Source organism: Lithobates pipiens, unplaced genomic scaffold (assembly GCF_037356315.1).
Source record: "Lithobates pipiens isolate NorthernLeopardFrog02 unplaced genomic scaffold, aLitPip1_a1.2 Scaffold_93, whole genome shotgun sequence".
NCBI classification, from domain to species: Eukaryota; Metazoa; Chordata; class Amphibia; order Anura; family Ranidae; genus Lithobates; species Lithobates pipiens.
The window spans coordinates 900,833-907,894 of NW_027507916.1; the positions used below are offsets into that span (position 1 = coordinate 900,833).

General features: G+C 47.2%; 1 non-coding gene across 1 annotated transcript; it reads right to left on the bottom strand.

Annotated features, from left to right (window-relative positions):
* Positions 1-2,262: 2,262 nt before the first annotated feature.
* On the bottom strand, positions 2,263-2,334 carry TRNAG-UCC (transfer RNA glycine (anticodon UCC)). Its single transcript has one exon. It is a non-coding gene; the product is annotated as a tRNA-Gly (tRNA).
* Between the last annotated feature and the right edge of the window lie 4,728 nt (positions 2,335-7,062).

The following is a 7,062-nucleotide window of genomic DNA, read 5'->3' on the forward strand; positions in this document are numbered from 1 at the left end:
ATTATAACCCCCAACATTCGGGTCACTGGCACCAATAATTACCAACAACATTGGGGTCACTGGTAGCAATTATAACCCCCAACATTGGGGTCACTGGCAGCAATTACAACCCTCAACATTGGGGTTACAAAGTAATTATAACCACCAATTTTGGGGTCAAGGGTAGCAATTATAACCCCCAACATTCGGGTCACTGGCACCACTAATTACCAACAACATTAGGGTCACTGGCAGCAATTATAACCCCCAAAATTGGGTTCACTGGCAGCAATTACAACCCCCAACATTGGGGTCACTGTCAGCAATAATAACCCCCAACATTGGGGTCACTGTCAGCAATAATAACCCACAACATTGGGGTCACTGACAGCAATTGTAACCTCCAACATTGGGGTCGCTGACAGCAATTATAACCTCCAACATTGGGGTCACTGACAGATATTATAACACCCCACATTGGGGTCACTGGCAGCAATTTTAACCCCCAACATTGGGGTCACTAGTGGCAATTATAACCCCCAACATTGGGATCACTGGCAGCAATTATAACCCCCAACATTGGGGTCTCTGGAAGAAATTATAATCCCCAACAGTGGGGTCAGTGGTAGCAATTTTATCTCACAACATTGAGGCCACTGGCAGCAATTATAACTCCAACATTGGGGTCACTGGTAGCAAATATAACCCCCAACATTGGGGTCCCTGGTAGTAATTATAACCCCCAACATTCGGGTCACTGGCACCAATAATTACCAACAACATTGGGGTCACTGGCAGCAATTATAACCCCCAACATTGGGGTCACTGGCAGCAATTAAAACTCCAACATTGGGGGCACTGGTAACAATTATAACCCCCAACATTGGGGTCACTCTCAGCAATTATAACTCCAAAATTGGGGTCACTGGAACCAAAGGGTCTGGTATGGATATTTAGGGGGACCCCCACGTCAATTTTTTTTTTTAATTTGACACAGGGTTCCCCTTAATATCCATGTCAGACCTGAAGGGCCTGGTAATTGAATTTAGGGGAACCCCCACGCTTTTTTTTTTTTATCAATGAATGAATTGTCGGCTAATACAGAGAACACTCATTGAATGTTCTCTGTATTACGGGAGCCGACAATATAGCCGCAAGTGATTTTAAAAGACTTTTTTTCCTGCACAAATGACACTTTGTGCAGGGACAGTTCTAAGCACGGGAAACATGCGCCCCTTCACAGGCATACTATAGACACCCCCCAGGCACGAAATTTAAAGGAATATTACACTTTTATTGTTTCACTTTAATCATTATTAAAATCACTGCTCCTGAAAAAACAGCCGTTTTTAAAACTTTTTTTTGCATTGATCCATGCCCCCTGGGGCAGGACCCGGGTCCCCAAACACTTTTTATGACAGTAACTTGCATATTAGCTTTTAAAATTAGCACTTTAGATTGTGAACGTTGGAGTCCCATAGACTTTAATAGGGTTCTAAAGTTCACACGAAGTTTAGGTCTGTTCACAGGTTCTGGTGCGAACCGAACAGGGGGGTGTTCGGCTCATCCCTATTCACAAGCTCCCCCCTGTGTAGTTCTGGGCGGATCCCTCACTTTTCTCATGACCATCCTCACCCCATGAAGGTGAAATCTTCCATGGAGCTCCAGATTGAGGGCGATTGATGGTTATTTTGTATTTCTTCCATTCGTGAATAATCTCTCCAACAGTTGTCTTCTTCTCCTCACCAAGCTTCTTGCTGATGGTCTTGTAGCCCATTCCAGCCTTGTGCAGGTCTCCAATCTTCTCCCCGACGTCCTCTGACAGCTCTTTGGTCTTCCCCATGATGGTGAGGATTGGAGGGAAGGGATTCTGTGGACAGGCGTCTTCTATACACATAACAAGTGGTCGTTAGGAGAACCTTCTTACATTGACAGGACTAATCTGTGTACCACATGAGCACCTAGTGGAGCCAGTCTGTGGGGGGAGGGTTATTGTTGGTTGGTAGGTGTTTTTTCCCCCACTGTATATAGTACATAGCCGGCCTTTCTTCAGCAAAGTTGTGAAGAAGAGCCTAGAAAATACCTGAAAGGTAGCCGAGTGCTCCACCTACTGGCTGACACTGAGAATACAGAACAATCACACCTACCTGCAAGAAATCTATTCTAAGGTGTGTAATAAAATCCATACAAACCCACGACATTCAATTCATTCCTTTACATTTTATCCCATCGCTAATCTGCACTCCACATATAATTCCAGTCTCTGGGGAGAATCTTGGCGATTATGTTGGCCGGGAATCGAACCCGGGTCGTCTGCTTGGAAAGCAGCTGTGCTCACCACTGCACCACCAACACAAAAAGTTGCATGTTTTTGTTGTGTGGGGGGAAACCGGAGTACCCGGGGAAAACCCACGCAAGCACAGGGAGAACATGCAAACTCCATGCAGATGGTGTCCTGGTCAGGTCTTGAACCGAGGACCCCAGTGCTGCAAGGCTCACCGCTAAGCCTCTGTGCTGCCCCATGTTAATGTGGAACTTCACCTAAAAAGGGAAGTTCCCCTCCTCCTCCTCCCTCGCTCCTCCTCCGCATCTTCAACCTGAACCCTGAAGGGGCGGGGACAGGACACCTCACCTGGGAATGGAAGGCTTGCTCCTAATAGATGGTGGAGACAGTCCACTGACAATACTGCTTTATATTTGTTGTGTCTTCCCCTTCACACAGCACAACTTCAACAACATTCGAAAAATTTCTACTCACCTGTAAAGGGGGAACTCCATGCAAACAAAATGACCTCCAAAATCTATACCAGACCCCCATCCGTGCACCCAGCCTGGCAGGCCAGGAAAGAGTGGGTGAGCATGCACCTCCCCCAACAGGGGCGGGCTGGGCCGGGGGGCAGGGCACCCCCCCCACCAGCGGACTTATCTAACACCCTCCCCCACCAGCGGACTTATCTAACTCCCTCCCCCCCACCAGCCTACTTATCTAACACCCTACTCCCCAGTGGACTTATCTAACACCCTCCCCCCCACCAGCGGGCTTATCTAACACCCTCCCCCCCACCAGCGAACTTATCTAACTCCCTCCCCCCTCCAGCGGGCTTATCTAACACCCTCCCCCCACCAGCTGGCTTATCTAACACCCTCCCCCCCACCAGCGGACTTATCTAACACCCTCCCCCCACCAGCCTACTTATCTAACACCCTCCCCCCCACCAGCGGACTTATCTAACACCCTCCCCCCACCAGCCTACTTATCTAACACCCTCCCCCCCACCAGCGGACTTATCTAACACCCTCCTCCCCACCAGCGGACTTATCTAACACCCTCCCCCCCACCAGCGGACTTATCTAACACCCTCCCCCCCACCAGCGGACTGATCTAACACCCTCCCCCCCACCAGCGGACTTATCTAACACCCTCCCCCCCACCAGCAGACTTATCTAACACCCTCCCCCCCACCAGTGCACTTTCCCAACCAATCACCCCCTCCGGCACGCACGGCCAGCAGCACAGACACACAGCCACCTCCTAGACCCCCCGGTCAGTGGTGCGGACTGATCTGGGAGGACACCCGCCCGCTGCATGCCTGCCACTTACCCCATCTTAGTGGTGGGTCAGGCAGCAGGTGAATTGCAGCACGATACATATAGGGGGTGGAGAGGAGAGAGGGGGCGGCGCCCTGGTGCCCCTAATGGGCCTGCATTGCATTTTAGTTCTTCTGCTTTGAATGGAGCCCTCAGTGAGCTGATTTGGTGGTTCAATGGACCACTTGACTGGACTAGCTCTGTGGAAAGAGAAAAAGAAGAGATATTACAGAATGTTACACACGACTATGGCCTTCCATCTACATTAAAGACGTCCCTCAGTTTTCTAGTACTGATCAGTTTATGCCAATTCCCCAAATGTCCATTTATATAAGGTGGTCTTCTCCACAGAAGCAGCTGGCCAGATACTTGGCGGAGGTTTTGGTGTTGGGTAGAGGAACCCTCTCTATATGTTTAGCTAGTGCCATGAGCCAAGTCATCTTAGGTACTGGAGGAGAACAAATGCCATAGAGGAGAACATTACTTTACTGGGATCCCTGAGGGAAGTTAGAGGAACACTTAATGGGATGTCCCAACTGGGCTGACCAACCACTGCCAAGCAAGCCGGAAAACCTTTCCTAATCACTATTCTTCCCCCTGGACAAAGCACCCCCCTCCCCCACCTTCCTCATAACACTAGGAAAGGAACATTCATCAAAGATCTGCAACTTTGGAAAATTCCATATGAACTGAGATTTGGTCCCCTCTAAAATGTCCTCCAGATACCAAAAGGTTTTGTTCTCCCTCCTCTAATCCACAACTGCCCCCGTGTATGGGAGATCGTACTTCATAGACAGGGGACTTTATCCTAGATAACTATGTAACTACAGGAAAGGATACTTACTATTATGGTCCAGCCATATTCCCGATAATCGGGATGGATCTCAGAAAGCTTATGAATAGTCCAGCATTGTGAGTCTGTTGTGTGGTTGTGTCAGGCCGGGATGAAGTTGGGTATGCATCCTCAGTGACCATAGCTTCTTCTTCACTCCTGTAAGAGAAATTGGAAGGTAAATCATTTGTTATTTTTTACTAAAGTTATGAGATGTTGTAAAATGTCATTAGAAGGACTGGGAGAGATCATTTGTCAGCCTGGACTGATGTGCCGGGCCAAGAAGGAAGCAAGCATGGCCGCTGCCTTGGTGGTGTATTGGAGTCTTGCCTCCCCCTTTCCTCTGCCACCTTCTGGCCAGAAAATAAGGAACCCTCCATGGACATGGCTGAATATTGCCCATGCGGGGGTCTAGTCTGTGTTTCCAGGGAAAGAGATAGCTCCTCATACGGCTAGAAGGAACATGACAATGTAGCCATTTTATCCTTAAATGAGGCTTCTTGGCCGTATACAACTTAACTAAAAAACATGTACAATGAATCCCCAGGACATAATAACAGTGTACTCGGCACTCCTAACTCCACACCCAAATATACACCTAGGGGAATACATTAGTATCTGGATCTTCAGCATAATCTGCAATGCCATTAATGGCTGGATGGAAGGACATTATATGGTCCTACTGCATAGGTGGCAGACCTGGCTCTCTTGTTATTTCTTCATAAAGTGAGCTGCTGGTAGTTACATATTTCACCACTAATCATCATTATCTAACCGAGAGGCTCTTCTCACTTTTCCCCACCAGACGTTTTCTCTTCCAGTGACTGGAATTCGTATCATGGGCTCATGGGACTTGTCATCTCCAGTCATTAGTGATTGGCCTCGTCCAATAATCCAGAACATCAAATGATCATCTGGATCCCAAATCAGTTTAGAGAAATCGGGAAACCAACTGAATGATAATTGCAGTTTGGTTACCATGGACACCAACACTTTACATAATTCATTTACCATTAGGGGAATCTTAGATGAGCTTTGTGCAAAGAATACAATATAACCTTTCCATTAAGAGTAGCAAAAATCCCTCCCATGACCCTGTTTTTCCAATTTTACTATCACTACAGATTATCCTCCAGATCTAAAGATCAGTGCACCATCATTGGTGATGTCACATTGTACAAAGGAAATTCCAATGAAGAAACTTACGTGTTGATTGGAGATCTGCTGCTTGTATGGAATTCCCCATCATCGAGGTGTATCATTATGTCGATGGGTTCTGATGGTGGGACAGCGGGGATCTCACTCTCAATCCAAAACTAAAGAGAAAAAAAAGTCATATTCGTTATCATAGAAGCTCCAGGATGACATAAAACAGATCTATCATATAACATCCTTCAGTTCAAAGCAGGTGAAGCAATAGATGATTTCTGATTGGTTGGTAGAAGTTTCTGCATTTCTCCCATTGCTTGACTGATTAAGCTGAAGAGGAAATAGTTTGATCCAGGGAATTGCGACAACTGCCTGTGTGAGGTCACCGAGGAATCCGTCTGTCTTTATGAGACAAAACTGCCCCCCGATCCCTGACCGCAGTTTTTTTTTTGCCTTGCTCTGGAACAAACTGTTACTGTTTTTGGTCCACTTGCCAACCAGCCGCCGTCATTATACTGCGGCAGGTCGGCACAATCCCGCGAGCCGTCGTCACTGTACGTCGGCTCCTTTAAACGGGATAGCAGGCATGCGCGTGCCCGCTGCATTGCAGGGGGGTGCCAATGCTCAAGACCGGCAGACGCGATGACCGCACGCGATCATGGGCACGAGAGGCAGAACAGGGATGTGTGTCTGTAAAGGGAAGATATTTGCCAGCACACCAGGGAACGACATAAATAGCATCCAAACGGGTAAAACACACAAATCCCTGTTCTGTGAGGAGAGGAGAGGAGAGGCAGATCGTGAGTCCTAATAGCTAGGAACCACGATCTGTCATCTACTATAGTCTGTCCCCTCCCCCCACAGTTAGAACACACACTAGGGAACACAGTTAACCCCTTGATTGCCCCCTAGTGTTAACCCCTTCCCTGCCAGTGACATTTACATAGTAATCAGTGCGTTTTTATAGCACTGATCGCTGTATAATTGTCAATGGTTTCAAAAATGTGTCAAAAGTGTCCGATGTGTCGTAATGTCGCAGTCCCGATAAAAATGGCAGATCGCCGCCATAACCGGTAAAAAAAAAAGAGCAATAATAAAAATGCTATAAATCTATCCCCTATTTTGCAGACGTGATAACTTTCCTATATTTCACTCGGATATATTGTCTTTAGGTACGGAGCCTCCCTGCCGCTCATTCCTCCACTATCCAACAATGAAGGAAGGATCACCTTCTATATAGTCCATTCATTGCCTTCCTGTATGGTTATATCTGGTCTAGATCTAATCTATCTAATGATTGGAGGAGCTCTGCCTACTGATCACTTCTATGGATTTCCATATGAGGGACATGAGAAGGTCCCCCAACAATCTCTGTTGCCTATATCTGGGCGTGTCTATAACATACGGATATTTTATACCCAACCAGCATAATATCCTCCTACTGATGTGTAATCCTCCATGAAGGCAATGTCCCCCCTTCACTTTATATATTCTATATGCAAGAACATGTACTT